The 25,677-nt window shown below is 35.9% G+C and overlaps 2 long non-coding RNA genes across 3 annotated transcripts; both read right to left on the bottom strand.

Annotated features, from left to right (window-relative positions):
• Positions 1-1,554: 1,554 nt before the first annotated feature.
• Positions 1,555-4,517, bottom strand: LOC100576122. Its single transcript, XR_408654.2, has 4 exons — positions 2,775-4,517; positions 2,570-2,680; positions 1,936-2,295; positions 1,555-1,848 (listed from the first exon to the last, which is right to left on the bottom strand). It is a non-coding gene; the product is annotated as an uncharacterized LOC100576122 (long non-coding RNA).
• Positions 4,518-15,970: 11,453 nt separating this feature from the next.
• LOC107965541 lies at positions 15,971-25,240 on the bottom strand. 2 transcript variants are annotated; one of them, XR_003306065.1, is made up of 3 exons: positions 24,655-25,240; positions 17,531-18,015; positions 15,971-17,368 (listed from the first exon to the last, which is right to left on the bottom strand). It is a non-coding gene; the product is annotated as an uncharacterized LOC107965541 (long non-coding RNA). The 2 variants fall into 2 exon arrangements; XR_003306064.1 differs by lacking the exon at positions 24,655-25,240 and adding an exon at positions 19,546-21,068.
• Between the last annotated feature and the right edge of the window lie 437 nt (positions 25,241-25,677).

A 25,677-nucleotide genomic window follows, 5' to 3' on the forward strand; every position in this document is an offset into this window, starting at 1 on the left:
TGTAGGAGAAGGAACACAAGCTCCCTCGTGTTTACCCCGAACGGGCGATGAAGTTGTTTCCGATCTTCGATGATTGCTCACGGCCGACGCCGTGATCAAACTTAATTCCAACCGTTTAGGATTGTATCATCTCTCTCTCTCTCTCGATTCAGGATACGCGCAATGTTTAATAATCGCGTGATAAATTGCGTAAAACCGGTAACAGTTGTGCCTCGATCATTTACACCTCGAACGAATACGTAAAACGAATACGTTCCTCGAATTCGATTGGACGTAGAATGAAAATGGATATTGCGATTGATTTTTTTTCAAGTAATTGTCAAAGGAATTCTCAAGATTCTATACTTTGTAAAAATAATCTCGCGTCTATTTTATATTTTATATTTTATGCTCATGAATAGAAATTGCGAAATTTCCTCGATCCCAAAAAGTTCATTGTTCCTCGCGCGAATACCTCTAACCTACAAAACACCAATCGATTCATCGACGAATACCAGAAAAAAAAAAAAATCACTTCGATAGAAAGAAAGGATATTGCTCACCGTTATACAACCACCATCATAGCTGTATAACCAGTTCCCCGCCTCGTCCCTCCCCGACAAACAGCTACCAGCGTCTCGAAAATTTCGTAATTTCTTTAAACGATCGGTTGACAGATAATCGACACGGTGTTTTGGACCGAGGAGATCCGCATTATCGGGCCTCGTGATCGAGAAGTGATCGATATATCCCCTCGATCCCTGACCCAATCGATAACGAGGTATTAACGATCCGGAGCTCTGAACCAGTTCTCAGAGGGGAGGGTTCTGGCCTCTCTCTCTCCTCCGCGCTGCCTGGGATCCGTCCTCCCTCCTCTCCCCCCCCCCCGCTCCCTCCAACCGCTCGAAGCGCCCATCGCGATGGGCCCACGAGGGGCCCGGCGCGATCTCCGCGCTCTTTTGTTTCGAATCGGCCGCAGCTTTTCGATTATCGTCCGCCGTGCACCGTAACGATCGCCTAACTCAGTGGCCCCGCCTACCGGCCGAACGCTGCTCCACCCCCTCGGGGCCCCGGGACCCGGGCCCCACTTTTTGCATTTAAATTAATTTGCGCCGATTAATTTTTAATTAAAGCCGCGCTCCGGGACCGGAGTTCCCGGGTTCGGTAGGCGCGAAATACTCTCGACAAACGCGCCGATTCCCTCCCCTAATCGAGGGGCCTGCCTTCCCGCTAATGGGAATCGGTTTTGGGCATAGAGATCGCCCTAGATTTTGAAAGGAATGGAAGGAAGGAGAGTTTAAGGAGTAAGTTTCGTACGGAGGGTACGGAGGGTATGGTTTGGGTTTCGAAGATCGTTTAAGGTTGGTCTCTCGTTGGTTAAGGGCCTAATGGGCCCCTTGGTCTTCTAGGGAAAGGGGCCCCTCGGTGGGTGTGGACTCGTGGAGGTCCTAATTTTTAGCGAAAGGATTGATTTTGGTGTGTGATACGGTGGTTGGGTATTCATTTAAGTAAGAAGGCTTGGTCGAAGAATTGGGGAACTGGGATGACTTGGGCTTTTCGAAATGTGTGCATTGGAAAATATAGCTTCTTTTATTGGTAATTATTTTGTTACGAAGTATTGACGAGGATGCGTGTAAGTTTTCTGTTCTGTCTAAATATGATGGAAGGCAATAAATACGATGGACTGTGAAATGAGTTTCTTTGTTACGCCCTCCTTTTTTACACAAAGCAATTTTGAGCAATTTTTTTTCAAATTATCGAAGAATTGAATAACTCAGAAATGGTGGTTTGGTCGTCTGATATTTCTTAAATTTCGTATTTACTCGAAATCGTTTTTCGAACATTTTCCAATTTCCAATCCTAATTAACCTAAAAAAGAAAAAGAAACGTTTTGAAAAATATTAAATCAATCGTAAATGAATATTGTTCATCGAATGGATACAAATCCATACATACCTCAAATTCTCGAATATTATCTATCCGATATCACCTCGTTCAAAATATTTTTTCAACGTGATGCACACGCGGCTAATCTTAAATTTAAGGGATGGAAATAGCTCCTTCGGCTCAGATGCGTTTTAACGGTACGATATTTACGAGAGTGGATGCTCTCGCCTTATAACAATATTTTTTCTCCGGACAGACGCACCGATATTCTCAGTCCGAATTCGCACGCAGACGATCGCTTATGCTGATTGTATGTGCACCAAGAGAAACGGCCCCCTGTATCGGAATGCGATCTCCTCGTTTAATTACGAATCCTTCTGGGAACGATCACGACACCATTCGTACGCGGTGTTCCACGAAATCGACCACCTACAATATAAACACATTATATAACCTAAGAAAATGCTCCATATGATATGAGCGTAGAAAATAATCGAGTTAAATACAGGTAAACGAAGTCCAATAAACTGAAATTTCATTGAAGTAGAAGAGAATAACTTGGTTCGAATCGTTTCCATAATTTTTATCTTAATTTGGCGAACGAAATATTTCGATATTTGGCAAGGAATTTGATTTTAAATTACAATTTTTCACATTCCGCGAAGTGAACTCCATTATTCTAAATAAAAAAAATCTCGTATACCTTTTCTTCCTCGAAAAACATTTTGCAATTAATTTTAATCCACCACAATTCTCTTACAAATTCTCTAACTTCTGCTCCAAAGAAAAAAGCCGAACGAACTCGTACTCGTTCCTACAAAAATATCTACTTCAGAATCAATTCTGAATAATTTCAATTCTAAATAATCGAAATGAAAATACGTACTACCAATTATTTTAAAACACACCTCAGGAAACACCTCAGGAACACCTGCCTTCATTCCTGCTCTCCTAATCCCGCGAGCCAAGATCGATATTCCACCCGTCCCGTGTCCCGATTTCCGTGTCGAGGCGATATCCAACGGAAGCCTTCCGTGCTTTTCCATCGTCTCTTGTTCTCCGTTCCCCGATCTTGTTGCTCGTTTAAACCGCGAACGAACCTCGAAAAGAGAGGCGAGAGAGACGAGAGAGAGAGAGAAAGAGAGAGAAAAGAAAGAGAGAGAGAGAGAGAGAGAGATGGGTCAGAAACGTTCCACGGCGGCACGAATATCCACGCCTACCCATAACGATATTTTAATTAAACCGAGGCGCTGGTCGAGCCGAGGAGAAATTCAATCTCGGGATAATAAATGATCGTGGCCCAACACCTTGCTGACTGCTGACGAGCCGACACCTCGGCTTAAACAGTTCACACCTTTTCCGTGTGCACTGTCCGGAATGGTCAGCGAGGATACTCCTCTTTATTATTTCTTTGATAAATTCGATCGAACTCGCCCTTATCATTTGTCTTAGGGGGATCCAACGCTCGTTAGGTTGGCCGTGCTGTTGGCCACGTGAATCGATCGCACGTGAAAGCGTCGAAAGTGATGGAAAGTAGGTTGGACAACTGTTTAACCCCTTTGAAGGGTTAAATATTAAGATAGATTGGTCGGAGATAATATCTTGGCTGTGGAATGGCGTGAATTTTTAATCTTACGGGATGACGTTTGTTTGGGGATTGGTGATTATTTTTCACGGATGGGATATAATAATCGTTTCGTCGAACGAAGAAGAATAATTATAGATTTCGTTTCTAAGGTGAAAATCATTGGAAAATCGAAGGAAAGATTGTGGAGATTGTGTATTGTAAGATGAAATGGTGTATCGAATATTGTTGAAATTTTAAAAATTGGATTTTATAAAGAAAAAAAAATTACCTTGCTTGTAATAAGAGATAAAAACGATGAATCGAATATTGGAATTTTTTTTGGAATCCTTCGAGTCTTTGGAAAACTATGAAATTTTATACGAAAAGAATAGGAATGATTTGAATAAAATTTTATGATTTAGAAATATTTTCATAGTTTTCTAAATTATCCTTAGCCGCTATAACTGATGGGAACATTACTATAAGTATACTATCTGATTTTAAACACCAGAAAAATTGCGAAAATTAACTTGCCTTGAATAATTTTAACTGTTACTCGTAAGAGAAATATTTATCACACGTTATTAAGACGTTCTTTCGACGTTATTAAGACGTTAGTGATCCATCGTTGTTAAATTATTCGCAACAATTTATAGGAAATTTCACGTTTATTAAAGAGAAGATGCTTTTGTCGCTATCTTAACCATGATTTGTGTGAAACATAACTGACGAGAACCTAATTGCACAATGATTACCGACTTGAGTGAAACTGCTTCGCCTGGCTTGCATCTCATGGAAAAAATAGGAAAAAATATCGATGAATTATAGTTCATTCGTATCTTTGTAAGGTAATTTATGTTTACAGTTGCATTCGTTACAAGTTTGATGGTTCATCGACTTCTCATTAGTCATGAGTCGATTCACTGATAGTGAAGCATTCGGTAATTATCGCCATCGTTATAAATTGATCTGTTATCTGTACAAGATCACCGGTTTACAGTTAAATTTATGGTAAATAAATTTTATTAGCTGTAAAAGTTTTATGAAATATAATTTCTAATCGAGCATGTATTAATTTGTAATTTTTTTTTTTTTTCCTTTTTTTTCTAACCTCTTCTAGATTTATAATAGAATATAAAGAAGGATTACGAAAATAGATCTATTACTGAAAATATTGTATAATAATATTACACTATTGATAATTATAATATTACATCTACATTCTATTCTAAATATATTTCATGTTACATAATATCAATACCAATATTTCATGATATAATTTTATAATACAATATTTTATAATACCAATCTTCATCCTTTTCCTCAACTCTTTCTATTTCTGTTCAATGAAATCTTATTTCTTATGATTCGTTATAAATATACATATATATATATATATATATATATATATATAAAACCATTAATTTTTCCATCTCCATTAATATCAAACTAATTCCAATTACAAAAAAAAAAAAGAAAAAAAAGAAAAAATTCTGAACTTATTTCCAATAATTTACCTTCTCTTCGTAAGGTAAGAAGATGTTTATTTCAATCCTTCATCATTATCATAGTTACACATGTGCGTAAAAAATGGAATCCTATTAAGGAAATCGATCACTTGATGAGATCGTCTCTCACGGATGCGCGAAACAAATTTAATGAAACGTTTTGTAATTCTTGTAAGCATAACCTTGTCCAGTTATGCATAATGCGCACACGTTCCTACGGTTTCAGCCGTATTATTACGTTTGATTACCTATTGGTGGCGACTCGTGATTCCATTAAAAGGTTAGACGAGATTTCATTACTCCATTAATCAGTGGAACGATTGCGGTAGCAGCGAACCGCGTCGCAATCATTCTTTATGGTCGAATTAATCAACGAAACGAGGACGAAAATTGCGAATGTCTTAAATATCGGCCCATTAATATATCGGAGCATTATTGTTTCTTATTAACTTTCACGACGAGTATTGAAATCCATCGTTGTGTCGTTATTAAAATGTAAATTTACGATTTCAATCTCTCTCTTGATTAAAAAGTTTTCGTTCGATATTAATAATATTAATATTGAACGCAAGAATTGAATATCTTATAATTTTAAAAAAATTCTACGTGATTGTAATGACATTTTCTCCTACGATTTTTTCTTGGTTAAAAATATTGGATAAATCTAACTAATAATAATTATTTTTGTGAAAAATTAAATGTGTAAATTATATTAGAGACTACCTGATAATTTTTATAAATGAAGAAATAATCGACTTTCGAGGAATTGAACTATTTCTCTAAAAAAAGAACTTATTCTTATTCCTTTCAATAGGGATTAAATACGAAGAGTAGGATGGAAAGATGAATCCTTTTTTTTCTTCTACTTGGCTAAGCACTGAGCATGACACGCTAGTTTCGATGCATAACATTCAATTTTTCGAATGACTAAACAATGAGGCAAATCCGAAGGGACTATGGGTAAAAATATATAATGTCCTTTCCTTTCTTAAAGAAAGAAAGAAAGAAAAAATAACCCGTTTCATCATAATTTAAACAATGGTTAAATTATAGATTAATATTCATGAAGAGAAAGAAAAGATATTATTTTCTTACTCTTCTTCTTTTTTTTCTTTTTTTTTTTTTTTTTTTTTGCTTCTTGATTCAATGCAGATATACTCTTATTATATATTAAATTACGATTTCTATTTGATACAAATTATTACGTTTATATATATGTATATATGTCGGCCATGTTCAGACGTTGTAATTACTTTCGCAATTAATTTCATATTAAATTACGAATTACATTTTCAATTAATGAGGCCCGGCGTGGATCGAATTATGGGTCTCATTATAATTCCGCCATTAAACACTAATTATAGTAGCAATTAATAACTAGCCGCTTTGATTATTAATTTCATAAAGATTCCACCACTTAATAGAAACTCATCGATAATCCGAATGGTTGTAAAAATACGAATTAACGTAAAAGAAGAAAAAAAAAAAAGAAAAAAGGAGAAATCGATTTTTAAAAATTTAAAAATCGTGAAAAATTACGATCGATTCGACTTTATTAATGCTTTGGAATAATTTTCTAAACGATGCCTCTTATTTCTTGTTAATCATTTTTTTTTTTAAGAGGAAATTATACTCTTCAAACAAGAATTGAAGAATGTTTCACATCCTTTTACGGAAGATCGATTATTCGGTGTAAATTTTTTTCTGAAAGGCGGTACTTCCGGTTATCGGGAGTACAGGATGGAACGACACGCCTATCAAATTACACCAATAAATGGAGCAAACATCGAATTACTGATTGGATACAAAATTTGAAATATAAATCCAGCCCGATACAATCTGTCGTCGAAAAATAAATATCGAATTTTTTAAGAAAATTTTTAATTATAGCAAACGTTTTTTTTTTAATACCTTCACTTCTCGTGCTATTAATTCCAAGACGAAAAAAGGACAAATTCTGACAATCGATTTTTATAATATCAAATATGATATATATATACATCTACAATGAAAATTATATTGACTAATTTTTCATATTTTCATCAGAATGATTATGCAAAATAATTCTTATGTATATTTTAAAATTTATTTTAAGAGAGAGAGAGAGAAAGAGAGAGGAAGTTTGAATCGAAACATATTCCACACGTATCCGTATTTAAAAAATCGAATATATTTCTCATTGCTGCGTCTCATTTATATTCAGTCTCAGTTGTCCTTTAAATGAAATTTATTAACAAATTATCCTCGTTGCAGATTGTTGCAACGCGAGTTATTAAGATTCTCGAGGAAACGGAGACCAAACATCGTCCGGTTCGTTCATGAATACAAATTGTCCGTATTAATCGCGTTTTTCAAGGAGTCTATCTGGAAAATTTGATCAATTAATACGCGAAACGACTTAACTGTGTTTTAATGGAGACCGGTCGAATCGATCGATTTAAATTTCCGCTTACACGTCGAATCGTGATACTTGTGCGCGGAGAGCAACAAAATTTATAAAAGCCAGTTGACTTTGTAATTTAACGTATGGATTATAAATTTGTGCATCCTCGATTATTGGCAACGTTAAATTCCTATGGCTTTTCGAAAAATGATTTTATGAACGTATATATATACAGGCACACACACATACACGCACACATACACATATGGAAATGCAATAAAAATATTATTCTTCTTTTAACAAATTCTGTTTTTACGATAGCGTTTTCACCTCTAATATATCTTACACATCGTTATATAATCGCGTTATCTATTATGTGCACACGTGTAAGTAGATATATGAAATGTAAATGCGATAAAATAAAAATTAATTAAATTTCCCTCCTTTTGTGATCGTTTAATAACCATCCTTGAATTAAAATATTTTATTTCGCGTTGTCGATTATATTTATTATATTGTTCGAATTTTAATCGAACGAGGGAATAATATATGCGAGATTAATTATCGATCGGCTAGCAAGTAAATATATTTTTTCACGCGTGATAAGCGAATTAAAAATCGAGCTTACAATCGAGCTTATAACTTTTATATCAAGCTTGAATTTTAAACTTTTAAAAGACTTTTGTGTTAAAATATTTATTTAAATTTATGATCGTTTAAACATTTTTCAATAAAAATGAAAAAGTAACAAAAGATTTTTCGAATTTTTCTCCAAAAAAAAAAATCGACGAGTAATATGTGTATGTGTGCGTGTATGTGTGTGTGTCTGTATATATATACGTTCATAAAATCATCGAAAAATATTAAAAATAATACAACTTTTATTTCCTTACGAAGAACTAATATTTAAAAAAAAAGAATTCAAAAAATTTGGAAAAATATTTATATATTTCAATTTATCTGCGTGAAAATTCTGCATAAAAATCCTTTTACTCGCACGACATACCGATTCGTCAATCTTATTATTTGCCCATTTTTTTATTTTTAACTTAATTGAAAAAAAATTCCAATTAATTAGATTTTCACGAAATCGCAAAGAAATAAAACGAAAAATTAATAAAGCAAATATCTTTCGCTGCGAGAGGATAAAAAAAAAAATACAAAAAAAGGGAAAGATCGAAAGGGATTCGAGGCACGTCGCATTTTCATTGAACGTGTTTCCCGCGGTATCAAGAGCGATGGCGACAACGTCACGCGAACGCCGCTTGATGAGTCTATTATAAAATTAATAACTATAAATCTCCGGTATCCCAACGCGCGAGATAGCACGTGGCTGGCCGTTTTTCATGCCCCGGTTAATTATACACGGCTGTAAATTGAGCGAACCGCAGTTAACCGGGCCTCTCTTTTTCCTTCACCGATACGGCCTTCGATATCTCCTTCTTCTCGCTACCGATCTCTGTCTCTGCACGTGAGCGCAGATATCTTTGGACAATATCGATCTCGATACTGTCTTCTATCGATTGACAGTTGTGTATCGACGTGTATGACGTTTTCTCCTGAGATATCATCGATCGAGTGTGAATTTTCTATAACCAGAAGCTTAATAATTGTTCGCCTCTGTTACATATTGGAAATTATCTTTTTTAGACGGGAAAAATATTATGCAGAGTTAGAGGAAATCATGTAATTACAACTAAGAAGAAATTAAACAACTAAGAAAGTATTAGGAGAAGATTGAAAGAGGTAAATGTATTAACATTTTGAAAAGTGTTGTAAGTATATGGTGTTTAATATTGTAGAATTATTGTGGAAAGATTGAAATATTTAGAATTTCCAAAATCGTTCACAACTGGAACAATTAAAATAATTAATCAAAATATTATAATAACTATTCGATAAATTATTCATTCCTTACGGTTTTAAATCCTTACTTACAACCACGATTGAACGAAGAGCCACAATTTTCTTCCCATCCGGGAATATCGTCGAAACGATCTTCAGGATCGAAGAAAAGACTCGAGAAAAGGATCATCTCTCTAACCCGTTCAACCCTCTCTCTCTCTTCTAACTCCCCTTTTCGCGTGTCTCGGGGGCATTAGGAGGAAACGTTCACGGCAACCAGTTTGAATTTCGAAGCGTCTGGGGATAATTCCATCGACGGGGTGTTCTAATTGGCCTCTCATTACCGATGCTCGGCTTGTTTCGCGATGGCGAGCCGTGGGGGCCGAAAAGGGGTCCCACCAGCGTCCCACAAGCTAAACCGGTGGCCACGGCCCGATTATTGCCAGTTATTATCTGCCGCGGGACCGTTCGATTTAATGGCCAATTGTTTCGAACGCCGAGCCGTTAATAGAAATTTACTGGCGGCCGATCGACCGCGTCCTCTACTCCGAATCCACAACGAATTACGCAATGGCCATCCTCTACGCGAGGTCTCTTTTTTATTTTTTTTTTATTTTTATCTTTTGCCGCTCCTTCCGTAACGATCGATCGATCTCTTCTACATCTTCGATATTCGTATTTTCTTGTCTCTCGTTGGTCGGTTAAATTGTGTCCAATCGAAGGGAATTTTTAATTATTTCTTTTTTTTTTTTATAGTTATACAGCCAAATTTTTTGATAATTTTATCGATAATATTCCATCTGTGGTGGAATGTGTCGAAGATTGATTTTCACACGAACGATCTGAAACGATTCAGTTTCGTTTCATTATTTCGTTTCGGGAGAAATTAATCTTTGGAAAATTTGTCGAGATTAGAAACGATTTAATTTTAATTTTATCGAATTATGAATTAAATCTACACTTGAAATTTCAGAATTAATAGCTAGAATTACAACAATGGAGAAATAACAGATTGAAAATCAACTTTGATGGTTACAAATGTGATACGATTAAACCGACATAATGGCTTATTCTTCACGTGTAATTTCTTCATAAATAACTTGGATGGATTTTGCAATTTGACAGATTGAAAGATACTAGGATAACAAATGCTCGTTGTCTGAACAACTCGGTCACATTCCACTCACGATCAGAACTTATTTTAATCCAATAATTCAATTCATTTTTGAAATGTTTTAAGAAAGAGAAAGAAAAAGAGAGATGAAATACTTATAATAATAGAACGCCTAATAGAAAACAGCTAACGGGATACCTGTGATTTGTACGAGATAATTGGCCGAATTCTATTAAACCTGTCTCCCCTTCGGCGGTTCCAACTGGTTTTTGCTTTAACAGTTGTAAATTGTGAATTCGTCAAACGTAGATATTTTCGTTCCGTTCGCAAGAAACGAACGCGAAACGCGTCCTTCTCGATTTTCAAATAATCGAAATCTTGAAAAATTTCTCCTTGACAAAATTTCAATGGGGATCGATCGATATTACTCTAATTTCAAACGATCGCCCCAATCGATCGTATAAAAAAAAAAATATAAACGAAACACGTATTAAATTCACGAGGAATGAACATTAAAAGCGAACCAAACTCGTCGAAAATTATTCCCCAGAATAAATAAGATATTACCATTAAATCAGCAAGTCAATCTTCCCGGGGGAAAAAAAATTCCACCACGACGTCCACAACAATCTACGCGGCCAGATGCCCGCGAAACCGGATACACCCGATATATTAATACATCAAACGAAATTGACTTATCATCCCTTATTACGAACCCTTATTCCCAACGAGAGATCGATAAGAAGAAAATACCTAACCCTATCTAAACACCATCTCGAATCCCCCTTCCCTTAACGGAAGCCAGAAGAAAAGAAACACTCCCCCCCCTCCCCTTTCAAATTCTCTCTCTCTCTCGTCAGAAAAATTCCCGAAACGAGGCGAGAATTTCTCAGGAGGGAGCGAAGTTTACGTTACAAAACACGACAGCTGTCGGACGCATCGACAGAGGTAACCCCCCCTCCCCTCCCTTTTTTAATTGAAAAAAAGTCGTCCGTGGAGGCTGGAGGCTCTCCAATTTGTTCGATTATCCTCCCTCTAAAACGGACAAGGATAAGAGGATGGAGGGACCTCAGCAAGGGAGGAGGAAGAGGGGGAGAGGGTTGTTCCTCCTCGCTGGAGAAATGGATGGATGGATGGACCTCGGGCCCGGACAGAAAACCTACTATAGATTACCAGGCCTGTTATTATACGAGCAACGGCGCAGCTTTTTTCGTGGCCAAAAATTGGTTTTTAATGCCGGGTTCGTCGCTTTCTTGCGGCCGGAGGGAGGCGTGGGGAGGAGGGCGAGGCGGAGAGGGGGCTCTCTGACTCCGGTAATAACTATATTATCGGCCCCTATGACCACGCGCGCCTATACGCGCCATCGGGTCCTCGAGGTTCGCGGTTTATGGGAGCGGTTTGGGTTTAAGGAGATCGGCGTAGAGTGGGAAAGGGTGTTACAATGTGTATCGAGGAGAAATATATCGGGCTATAATTTGGCCAAGAGGGGAGGAGGAGGAGGTTACCGCGACCTACATCCAGATCCTCCCCTTTTAACGCGAGCAATTTATCACGATGCGCGGGGGAGGGGAGGGCGGGCGAATTGAAATTAAATTTCGAGAGGAATTTTTCGACAGATTTTTGGAATTTTGATTATTAGTTAGAGGACGTTGATTTTTATTATTCTTTCTCGAGAATGAAACGTTGCCTGGAATTTTATTTTAAGAGAGGGGGGGCGTGGGTTTTAATTCTTTTCTTCGGAATAGAAATTGTGAACGATACTTTAAGCGACAAGGATCTGAATTCCATTGTGTAATTTTTTAGAAAAATTTCGTGAAAGTATAATACGCGAAATGGAAGCAAGAATTGTGTTTTAAAGTGATAAGAATCTAAATTAAACGTGGTGAAATTTTTTTTAGAAGAAGAAAAAATTGCCCGCGAAGAAAATCTTATTCAAAAATAATTTTATACCATATAGTGTCTTGAAATTTGATGAAAATTTGATGATGAACTTGGTAATTGAATCGTAACTTTCAATTATCCAAAAGTTAAAAGTTTAAAAGTTTTAGAAAATTAAACTATTTTATCCTTTATTAATTGTTAAACAATTAATCGATGAGATTAAAGACTATGCATATAATATAAAAATACTTATTCCATTTGTAAGAAATAAAAATTGCTTCAATTCTGGAATAATTCTTTCTACCATGAAAGTAACGGACGTGTTAATTGAAAAAATTCCTTGCAAAAATCAACGCTGCTGCTGAATCCTTTCTTCGACGTAAGTAAAAACTGAAAAAAAAAAAAATCTAAAAATAAAATCAGATCCATCGAGATATCCATGCAACTATGTTATTTCCAATTTCACTTTACCAAGATCGAAGGCGTGAACAATGGCCCGCCTAAAACGCACCGGCGCGATTCACCATCGAGGCAACAATCGTTGGAGAGAAAAGCAAATTCAGACGTTTTCGACGAGCCCAGGACGAGGGTGCACCGGTGGTATCAGGCCCCGGTGTTATAATCGGAGAAATTAATGAACCTCGGTTCAAAGACGACCAAAAGGAGGCGAGTTATTGCAACAAACACGTTTCTCAACAACGAATTGTTTCGAGATCACCGGCGGATCTATTGTTGCCCGATACGGAACCCCGCTCGCCTCTCCGCTCCTCCACCCCTAAGGTCGGTGATTCCTTTTGTATATATATGGAGCGGGGCGTCAGTCGTTCGAGGCGATTTATTGATGAGAATTATGAGCGCTGGCCCATAATGCAACGAGCTTCGAGAGAGCTCGACCTTTCTCTCCTTCTTTTCTCTCCTCGTTCCCTTTTCGAGGGCCCCGATACCACCCCTCCCTCCTCCCCCCCTCATCGCAACTTTGGGGAGTGCTCGAGGAGGTGCTAGTAAGAGGCGGGTACTGCCTCGTAAACCTTAGATTTACTTCTGGCTGGCCGCCATCAAAGCAGCCACGTACCACTACGTAGATCGTAGCTCATGGTGTGCTCCGAGAGAGCCGTCTTGAGATACTTATCGACGATATTGCCGCGAACAGAGCCGATTGTTTAAGAACGTTGACCGAGGGAGAAAGAATCGGCCGAGGAGCTGGTTCCCTTTGCATCCCTTCAGAACCTCGTTCACGTGTGAGGCCACGTGTGCCAGGTATCCATTTTGTTATCTCGAATGGCACCCGCGAGTTGTATTTAACCTGATGCGATTACGATAGGTTCGAAGGGTTGATCGCATTGGTTTGATTTTATTGGCGAGTCACTTGTCGGATAATCAGTTTGCTTCGCGGGCACAAATGTTTTTCAATTCTTTTTTATCCACGTGTACAACTTTCCTTTCTTTTTTTTAATGTGTAATAATAAAGAAAAAATTGATCGATTAAATCGAATTTGAAATTTTGAATCGTTGTAAATTGTAAATGGAGAATATTAAATTGTTTAAAGAAAATTTTATCACAAATTTTAATTTCTTAGATACGTAGATATATATAGTAGATGAAAATTTGCAAAGTGTGGAACGAATGCATTCCTGTTTATCGAGCATCTTAAATCTTTCTTAAATTTTGTCAATTCGGAATTGAGTCGAAAAATAAATTAGCCTCTGTCGAAACGAGATGTGCGTGACTATCAGCAACAGATCCGTATCGTTGATCGTTACAAGAACCGGCAGACAAGTATCGGTTTTCGCAGAAAAATTAATTCATCGGCCGATGTCGATGACCTGTGTGGGTAAACCAGATATTTGGTGGCATCCATTGACACAGGCCGGTTCTACGGCATCCGCTTTGCCAACTCCATGATATTAAATATTACTCGAGCTCCGATGTAAATAAATTTCCCCCGTGAAATCCTTCCCGTTAATTATTTCCGTCAAACAAATTTATTATTCTCTTCGAAACTTTCGAAAACTACTGCCTCCACGAATTCACAAATATCGGCCAAAATTATGCAATTTATTTCCTCTCGATTTTTTCGCAAATATCTTGCACATTATTCGTCACATTTCTCTATCTATCTTCCTCTCGATTTCGTTCCACTTTTTTTTCTTCTTATTTCTCTATCTATTTGTTTGAAAATATGTTTATTCATTGTATCTATTTTATCACGATTCGATAATTATTCTCAAATTCCTTCCATTTCACGAAACAATCCAGTAAGAAATCCACTCTCTTTCCACGAAAATTTCCCCAAAATCATTTTATTGCCCGGCGTGGATCATTAACAATCCGCGATGCTCCCCGCGCCGATGATCAGCGGAAGCGCGTCATTTAGAGACGAGATTCGAGACCATTAGCGCGATCCTCAGACCGGTAGCAATTCCACGAAAGCGAAACAGTTAAGAATTAGCAGGTGTCGGGTGAAATTGGCCCAGAGCCAGACGTACGTGCGTATATACGCACGAGATCCACGTCGAATCGAGGGTTCGTGGAACGGTGAAGGGGTCGAAGCGAGCCGAGAACTTATCTGAACGCTGCGCGAACAACGGCTTAATTCACGGTTTCACGAGCACGCTTCTTCTTCTTCTTCTTTTCCTTCTTCTTTTTCTTCCCTTTTATATACTGTGTAACGTAACCGCGCACAAAGATTTGTCGCAACAATAATGACGAACGTTATCTATTTTATTTTTAATTAAATGTGTCCATTTGACATTAAATCTTCGTGAGTTTTATCATAGCGAAAGATTGATGATTTCGGCGGAGATTAAAAATCGATGCAAGAACGAATAAAATGTGCATCTGGAAGCGTGTATTTTTTTTTGTCACGAAGATATTTCCATCGAATCGATAAAAATCCTTTTCCATTACTTTTTACTTCTTGAGATTTGAATATTATTACAAATTTTTTTAAATCGTTGATGATAAGCGTTGAATAATATATTATGGATCGTCGACGACGAAGGTCGACGCTGGGTTTCGGCGACGTTTTACGACCACCGCGTCACCGTGTATCGAGAGAGCGAAGAAATCTCGGCTCCTTCCAGGAGTGGAGGCGAAGATCCGAGATAAAAAAATTAATAGGCGCTTTTGGCAACGTGCTTAACTGGCGGGAACAAATTTTATTAGGGAAAATTTCGGCCAAGATGCCAGATACCCGTGCCAGAGGGACGGTGAGGTCGGTCGATTCTTTCTCATATTCCTCTCCTTTCCTCCTTCGGCATTGCTTTTTTTTTTTTCTTTTTGCGTTTGCGCTGCGCGTCCAGGGAGCGGAGGAGATCGAAGGAGACCCCACAGGCGGCTCGTTTGAATTCACTTTTCTGCCAAATCGATTCTCGATCGCGTGTATACTCGCGTGTACGTACGTGATGATATCTTTCCTATGTGTATGTGTGTGTATATGTGTTGTTCCGCGATCGCGTTGAGGTTTCTCGAGATTTTATCGTTGATCGGTGTGTAATTGTTTGTTCCATGTTGGAAGATAAGCGGTATTTTCTTTTTTTTTCAATTTCGTTAAGAATCAAAGTAGTGGTAGTGATTCTCGACTTTACGAACGATCTTTGAATGTATAACGAAGAATTTTCATTTCTCTAAGATACCCAAAATTTTTTCTCAAAATAGAAAAAAAATATGGTAATAAATCCAAATTTTTTGATAATTAAAATTATAATGATACAGAATATCGAAATGTAATTAAAAATATATATATATAAAACTATGAATATTAAATATTCAGATAGATTCAATACAAAATTCTTCGAATGCTTAACAAATTCTTTTAAAAAAAAATTCTTTATCCAAAATATCCGAATTACATTCGTAATCTTATATATATATATATTAATTCAAATAAAAACCGAGAAAATCTACAAACTCAAATTTTCAATAACAACCCTTTCCTCCAAAAATTCCATCAATTAATTACCAACCTGCCACGAGGAAGATATCCGAATCACGTTGATGAAAAAAAAAAACGTGATAAACAAAAGCACGAAAATAAAGAAAGAAAAAAAAAAAAAAGAAAAAGAAAGCCAGACCCAAACATTTAACCCTGTTTCGTAGATATATATAACGAGAGAGAGAGAGAGATAGAGGAACCACGATAAACGAGTTGAAGGGGGAGGATAAATCGTGGGCCTTGTCGGCCGAAGATCGAGCAGCCGAGATAGCCGATACCTCTGGGAAATATCGGTATCGATAGTCGATCGAAGGCTAAATGGTTTATGCGAGCGATCGACCTCCGACCCCTTGTAATAACCGGCAACGAATCTGCCGCCTGATCTATTGGATCGAACTCGATCGACTTACACCTTGTCCGCGAACCTTCCACCTCGTACTCCCCCCCCTGTGCTCGCGGATACCACGCCACGGATGAGGATATTCCATTCCAGATCCACCATTGGTCGGATTCGGTTTTGCCTCCATTTGACCTTTCCATCCGTTCCCTCGCGCTTTTTCGCATCGATCGCGATCTCGAATCGAGGATTAGACTGGAACGGAGGATTAGACTGTCGTGAAGATTGAATTATAACTGAATCGTCCGAGGAAAAAGGGGGAGGGGGAGAGGGAGAGGGATGGAGATTATCACGGTCCTCCACTCGTGGAGGAGAAATGGATGGTTAAACATGGGCTGGATGGACGATGATGGTTGGAGATCGGCGGTGTTTTGTGACGGGTTGTAAAGGCGGAAGTGGTTGTTGATTGTGACTAATCAGGCTCGTTAATCTGGCTGGAATCGCCGGTGTTCGACCGGTGGAGTCCAAGCGGTTAGACGGCGGATATCTTGGTGGAGAATCGAGATTAATTGAGATGTTTGTTGGCTTTTTTTTTATTTTTATTTTGATAGGGAAAGGTTTTGATTGGAAGAATTTTGAGAATTTCGAATGATTTTAATTTCGATCGATTTCTAAAATTGAATCTTTTTAATATGGTAGGATCGAAAGAAACATTTCGATAAATCTTTTTAAATCTATTAATCATCGACTACTTCATCTTAATCCACTTATCATCGATCTTCGATCATCCTTTCAATCCACCAAATATCCCATTCAAAATTAAAACATCGAGCCAATAAAATGCAAATCTCTAATTCTTTATCGCATCTCGTCGTCCATCATCACTCCTCGACTACCCTCATCATCCTTTCTCCACTCTATAAAGTTCCTCTCTAAAAAAAAGAAAAATAAATAAATAAGTAAATATATATTCCAAAAATAATAATATCCCGATAACACAAGCAGAATATCGAGCCATTTCTCGATTAAAAAAAGAAAAAATCACAGATGGTATCTACGGTATCGTTGGCCATTTCACGTCACCTGGTGCTCACCTCTCATCTCGAAGGAAACGGCGCGAAACCGGGCCAATAGTCGTTAAAGATTCCGATGGCTTCCGAGCGGTGTACGAGTGTAAATTATTCCCGGATCACGATTAGAGGCCAGCCAACCACCTGCCGGATTCACGCACCGAGACTGCCAGGTATTAATAATCCGAGGATTTATGGGATCCTCGATCGCTTCGTTAGGAAAGACGCCTTCATTGTCGATCGGATCGCCCGTATCCCTTTGCCTCGTCATTATTATTTCAATACCGTAATTCGTGTCTCTCGTATTCCAATTTCATTCCATCTCGTTCTTCTTTCCTTTTCTTTTTTTTTTCCATCCTTTGACTGATTTCTTGGTCGATAGTTCCAGGGGCATTGAATTTTAAACGGTTACAATTCCGATTTTTAACGCGATTGTCTGTGTAAATTATCGCGATTGATCGTTGCATAGTGTTTGAGTAAACTGTTTAACTGTATTCTAGTGTGGTCATCTGTAAAAATTAGAACAATTAAAAGTTTAGTCGATGGTTTTAATCCCTCTATAATTTCTTTTCTTTAATATCTACGATTTTTCTAAATCAATTTCTCGATTTCTATTCTTTCTACATAAGAATACGTCAGTTTTGAATCATTGAAACTGTATTCTCGAAAAAAGGAAATTACAAAGAAATTCTCCTCGCCATTTTGAAAATCTATCGCGTCTAATCTCATCCTTAATGTACACTTTAATTTAGAAAATGACGATCATTTCGCGCGAATTCAAGTCAGTCGCCTCGCCATACGTGCAAAATTCGAACGAAGGGAAAATAAAATTTGTTGAAACGTTACAAGTCTCGATGGCTAATTAAAATGTTCGTGACCGTCTACTATAACAATCCGACACGAAACAGAAAAAGTGCACAGCGAGCGCAACATACGATCAACTATTAATTGGTTAACACAATGACCTTTTTACGCCTCGCGGGGAGCAATAATTTCTAATTGTTTCATATTCCACGATCTACGGTTACATTAAAACCCATCCATATTTATGATATTCCTAAGTAATTACCGGGAAGAGTTATCTCTTTAGCGCCGAGGAAATTTTTCTTCCCCCCTTTTTTTTTTTTTCTTTTAATATATTTTTTCTTCCCTTTCGCGTTTCTCTCTTCCTTCTCTTTCCCCGGAATTTCAACCGAAAGGGAACTGCACGGGCTAATTAAGAAATCGCGCTTCAACGTCCCATTAAATGTTAAAATTGCCGGGGTTCGAGTGATGTGGCCGGCTGGAACGCCACGTGAAATTATGCTTGCTGCTGAGCAGTCCTTGAATATCGGTGAATATTTATGTAAAGAGAGCAATAGAATCGTGTGCAACAACGATTTAATCAACGAGAGACGACAGCGATTCTGGTAAAAAATTTTTCCCCGAAAAAATATTTTCCTACAAATTTTGTCGTATGATTTACAGAAATTGTTGAATTTATGCAATTGAAAACACGTTAATTCTTTCGAAAGAAATTTTTCAAGAGAAAAAGTTGTAGGATGAAATTCGAAACTTTGAGAAATTTGTTGAAATATTATCATTTCGAAAATAGTAAATTTTGAAAAATAATTGAGGGCGCGTAATTTAAAATTGGTTTCTAATCTAATGATAAAAAGTGTACGTACGTTCGGATGGGTATTCGTTCGTGTCAGGCAACATGCATAAATTAACAATATCAACCGAAACGTACGTGTAATTACACGGTCGGTACATGAAAGAGAACAGCTTTAAATGACTACGTTCGCGACTACAACCTTAATAGGAACAGGCTTAATGAATAAAAGATAGTTACTGAGAAGGCCAAAGTACAAGTGACTGGAAAGGATCATGTGTGCCGGTGCAGAGAGAGAGAGAGATCCTTGTGGTTTATGCCTCGTTAGCTCGAAAAAGCTTTCACTTATGGAAGAATTTCAATTTTTCTCGTAAAAACCGAGTCTTTGAGAGTAATTCTATACAGGACATTAAAAACAAAGAAAAAAAAAAAAAAAGGATATTACCTCTTTTATCTTGGAGCAAATCTCAATTGTTTATTTCTTATATATCGCCGAAACACGTTCTCTCTAGAAAGATCAATTTCTAAATCCCTGTCCCTCATCTTTCTCCATCTTCGAATCAGGACAACTCGATATTGGACATGCACAACAACGTCCCCCTCTCTGTCCCATGCCCGAGCAAAATTAACGAGCATCTATTAATTCTTGTGGTACGAAGCACAAGCCTTCAGCCACGGGTAGATTTTTTTTCAGGCCAGATTGCACACCAGGTTGTACACAAATTGTTGGCGAACGATAATAACAACACACGCAATCGCGAGCCTCGTCTATGATTTATACGCCAGTCATTGTTCGCCACGCGACGACGACAGCGCGTGAGTCAAGACTATATCATTATTATTCTACCACTCTTTCGCCTGCAATTTTAACGAAGAATGAATCCTGCCTTCAACAAGTGTCCACGCTTCCACGAAATCCTTGTACAAATCACGTTCAAAGGTTTAAACCCTTTTAAACCACGTTTTACTTTTTCCCCTCTTTATCTTTTCTTCTCTCGTCCCTTCCAAGATTTATCATCGAGACGAGGAAAATTTGTAATTTTTAACAACACCTCTCCTTCGCGAGAGGGATTGATTATTTTATTCCAAGAAGTGGAATTGGATTCGATAATTTTTTTCAATTAATTTCAAACGTATATAAAATTGAATCGAATCATCTTTATCCCTCCGATTTATCCCTTCGAATAAATTTCAATCAACATCCGCGCAAAACTGTTTAGAACCATTGCCGAATTACCCGTAAAACCACGCATCCGCAACAAACCTGAAACCCAAACCCATTCTATTAATATCGAATTCTATTCAACGATTCGCTCGCCATTACCTCTATTCTCGTCACACGGCTCACTAATGATTCACTAATTACCTCGTGGAACCGAGACAAGTATATCTTCCTCGAAAAGATCACGTCACGCGCTTTATCCAATCAATTCCAAGCCTGGAACAATCGTTTCGTTAATTGTTTGTCGGTTCTTTTATGAATTGCAACGATACTATTATATCTTTATCTTCGAGGCTGAGATGGCTAAGAGGGGTAAACTCGTTCCAACCACACGAGGAGGGAGGAGGAAGGAGGAAGGAAGAGGAGGAGGAGGAGGAGGAGGAGGAGGAGGAAGAGAAAGAGAGAAATGGATTTCGTTATTTTAAAACGTTTATCATTTTCGTGTTCGATGGAGTATAATTTAATCGCGCTGCTCGATTCCGCGGCTCGAATACAATAATTTTATTCTCACCAGAGTTGTTGTTTTATTGGAATTGAGGAATAAATTGGCGGAAACAGAATGGAAATGTGGGATGTCAGACAATGAGGCACTTGTACGTCACGTGTACGATTATATATATGGATTTATGTCTGTATATATTATATATTATATAAGAATAGAAATGGAATTGTGCGAGTGTGGTGATGCATTGTGGTTGTAGAAGCTTTTAGTATGATTACGGAGTATTGATGCGGAGTGGATGCTGATAGGTGAGACGATAAAGAATTAATTATTCTTGTTACTACTCTTTTTCTGTTTTCAATTTGGTTTTAATTTGATTAGCATTGTGAATTATTAATGAATTGATTGCGAAAAATTATTATTTCTTCTTTTCTTTTTTTTTTTTATTCGTTTTGATAACGATAAAACTTCCTTTCTGTCGTTTCAAATTCATCTTAAATGAATTCCATCATTGATAATTTCTTTTAATCGAGAATTTATTTATGTATTACAATAAGATATAAAAATTTTTAGAGTTGAATAAAAGAATTAATTATATTCCTGTATTGTAAATGGAAGAATATCTTTCTATTTATCACAAAAAAAAAATTTTGAATTAGATTTCGATTCTGATTGCAAGGATAATCTCTTTGAATTATTAATTATAAAAATATTAAAGATTTCAATTTAATTCCTTTATCGTCCCGTCTATCCTTCCAATTTTCCAAAGAATGTTTTAACTTAATCAGGAAAAAATAATAAAAAAAAAAACGATTAAATAAACTGTTACTGTTATTATTATTTGAAACGATATTAATTTATGTAAATGGAAATAATTTCCTAAGCACGGCATCAGTGGAACAAAGCGTGTAATGCCGTTTGCAATTCTCTTAATGAAAGAGTGCCTATTCCTCGTGGTGAGAACGAATAAAATAATTAAAGAAACTATGGCATGCGAACTATTTTCTTAATCACGAAAGACGGGATACACGATTATTATTGTTCACGGGCTATGAAAGGATTAATGAAAGGATCGACGAATACGATTAATAGAGCACAATTGTTTTATATCATGCCAGATTCTTTTTTTTCTTTTTTTTCTTTTTTTTTTTCTATTTCAAAGAGCTTCGAAATTTACCCGTTTACGCTCACTGGCTATGAAATAATTAATAAAACATTCGTTGCAACTTATCGTAATCGATGAGATATAAAATGCAACTTCCTGTGAGAATTCGAATAAGATGAAGCGAGTGATTAATTAATCATTCAAATATTAATTCAAATTGCGAGTAAATGAAATTAGACCCCAATTATTTTATTAATCATAATTTACATATTACATCCAATAATGAAACTCAAAAACTCTTGTTGGTTAAGAAAATTGTTTACGAAATTTCGAATATATATAACAAGGTTGATACGATGATACGATTATTTAAATAAATAGCCAAATATTAAAAGAATTAATTCGCGATAAATTAAAATTAATATTTAAATAATTAAAACGATATATTATTCAACAAATTTATATTACTCAATCATCGGATACTCGACTCGAATAATATCCAAAAAACGTGTTTTCCACGCCGGAAAATAAATTCTGAATTTAAATCCAGGTAATCTAAAATTTTTGTATATAGAACACGAGGTATATCCAATTTTTGCAACCATTATCAATTTCATTCCCCATCACGATGAACGAACCCCCCGATATACTGAGGGGCGCATTCGCGATTGTTCCAATCGAAACTCGGCGAATTAAATTCATAAATATTTATTAAAAAATCCGGCTTGTTATAATCGACACCGTCACACCGAAAGCGTTAAATAAATATCCGTTTTCTCGTGAATAATAATTGCATACGTGGTCCGCGTCCAAATTTTCACCGCGAATTCCAACCTCGTTTGGCGAAAATCAACGAAAATAAGCTATGTAATACATATAAAAAAAAAAAAAAAAAGGACGAAAAATAAAACATATATATATATATATATATATTCATGTATAGATAAAATAGAAAAATAAAAGAGGGAAGGAGAAGGGAAAAAAGGAGAAGGAGAAAAAAAATTTGTCGGTAATCCAAAGTAAAGTGGCATGTATAAAATTAACAGATCGCGCGGTTTGTATGTAAATTTGATATACGACGACGGAAAGTTGATATATCATTTTATATGCATATTCATACAGCGAATTCATACAGCGACCTCGGTATTTGTTTTACGAGCACGCCTATGGCTCCATTATTCTTCCTATTCAGGGAATTTATAAACGGCATGGAAATGTCTCTTTTAGTTTCTCTGTCGCATTTTATCAAACGTATAAAATCGTATTTTTCACGGGGGGAGGGGGGAAAAAAAAAAAAGGAGAAAAAAAGAAAAAAAAATATTCGCGACGTATGGCTGCGAGTATCGCGCGCGCGATTCGAAGCTACGAAACGATTGTAAAATTGGTAGAAAACGAGAGAGAGGAGAGGGAAAAAAATACGTATCAAAATATCAAGTATCATCCTCTCTCTATGGTAATTTCAAAGACAATGGGGAGAGGAATCTGATTAACGAGAAAAAAGAAAAAAAAGAAAAAAAGAAAAAAAAAAGGAACGTGTTGACACGATTTATTTCAATGGAAAACTTTCTATTCGACTTTCACAATTTTCGTTACTCTTCCCTCTCTTTCGGACGGAACAACGAAAATTGCGCAATTCGTATACGCTAACCGGTCGGTTAAAGTTATGCTAATTAAGTTATCAGGATTCATTCGGTTTCATTCCAATTAATTTCTGCCGTTTCGTTTAATAAACAATCGCAGTTATCTTGCATTCACGCTGATGAATCTTTAAACGTAATTAAATATAATATCCTACATATGTGATATCCCGTGTTATGGCAACGTATTCGCGATGTGATAAACAACGAGCGGGTATAATAAATTCGGGAATGTAGTAAATTTTATTAATACGTTGGTTGGTTATAAATATCGTGATATTTTCCCATTTTTATCAATTCTTGTTGATCAAGTTTAACGAAACGTGTTAATCTTGCAAATTTTCCTTATTTTTATGAAAATTTTATTTTAATTTCGAATGCATATTCAAGACAGATTTATGATGCATTATATGATATAATACACGGTAAGTGTATATTCAAAAATTTCTTACCTCATTTAATTCCTGATTTCAGTAATTTCTTCAGAACTGAATAATTCTGTAGAATTAAGGTAGCATGTTTTATTAATAAAAATTTAATACAAGTCGTAAATTTACAAATTACGATACTTGTGATTTCCTTTTGAAATAATAACAATAACAAAATCGATTTAAATTAAATGACGTTTTAAAATATTTTATTGAAAGTAATAAATTATTCCAATTTTAACTAGTAAATATCATAAATCTTTATTTTCAAAGTTTTTATAATAACAAATATAATGATAAATAATATATATTAATTTTGAAGATAAATCACGAAATAAATTGAATGCATCATAAATCAAACTTGATGAATTATCAAATATAAAAGTTCCAGATTTTACGTTCCAAATATATAATAAAAATTTTATGATTAATTGTTTGCCTACGTATATTCATTCTTCGTTCGTTTGTATAAAAATAATCGTATAAAAAAAAAAAAAATATCATTTCTAATTTTAATATGAAAATTGATTAAAATTCTTTATTTTAATATTCGATCTTCTATTAAAATCAATCAAAAATTAATCAATTTACATATCAAACGATAATATCTGAAAATCTTCTCTAATAAAAAACAAAAAATTTCTAAATACTTTTATATATAATATTAAATTATTCGCAAATATAAATCTACTTGCAAAAAATTTTTAAAACGTTACTTACAATTCTGCTACTTTATCCATAGTCTCAGCACTTCAGCGACCTCTTCAACCTTCAATCCCGACGCCATTATTAACCTCACTATCACTCTATCACTATCACTCTTTTACCACGTGTTCCTCAATTAATTACTATTAATTAATCATTATTAGTAATATAATAAAACATCTACACGATGCTCGTTAACATCAAACAACTCTTAAAATAATGTCCTCTTCGATTAGATCAACGTAACGATAACGAGAGTTCGAACGAAAGAAGAAACGAGTTGAAGTCGCGTTAATTATCCCTCTCAATTCTCATCATTATTATACTCCCGCGCACAAAAATCGAATTAATTATTACTCAAAACAATTAATCAATGTCGGTAATTGTTAGTAAGAATTATTTTCTGATCGCAAATTGGATGCGAATTAATTTTATTTCACGATTAGAACATCGAAATACGACGTAAACACGGCGGTGGTCGACGAAAGACTAAACGAATCGACTCGGTTCGACGTAAACTTTGCCATTGTTTTGATCGACGAATATCGAAGAATCTCAAGGTTTGTTGATTATTGCCGTGCTACGTGTATCGAAATTTTAGAATATAATCCGTGGAATATAATTTTCGAGAATTATGAAAGAAATCTCGCGTGCGGACTGTCCTCGCGTGGAATAAAAAAACCGATTATTAAAAAATGTTCTATTAAATTTTAAACACGCGTGCAACGAATTAAAAATAAAGAATATTTGTGCAAATCGTCGCGTATCGAGAGATCGAAATATAAAAATAATTAAAAAGCATTTTTAAAAAATCTTTTTCTTTTAATAAAATGGTATCGCGTTAAAACATTTACAGAAATGTATTATTCCATAAAAAGATATTTTGATACGTAGAATCATTGCTTATAGAAGAGAAAAAATAGAAGAGATATAGAAAATATTAATTTTTTATCAATTATCCAAATAAATCTAATTATCCAAATAAATCGTAAATTTCCAAAATTATTTATCTTTTTCAATTTCTAAAGAAAAAAAAAG

This window comes from Apis mellifera, linkage group LG14 (genome assembly GCF_003254395.2).
Source record: "Apis mellifera strain DH4 linkage group LG14, Amel_HAv3.1, whole genome shotgun sequence".
Taxonomy (NCBI): Eukaryota; Metazoa; Arthropoda; class Insecta; order Hymenoptera; family Apidae; genus Apis; species Apis mellifera.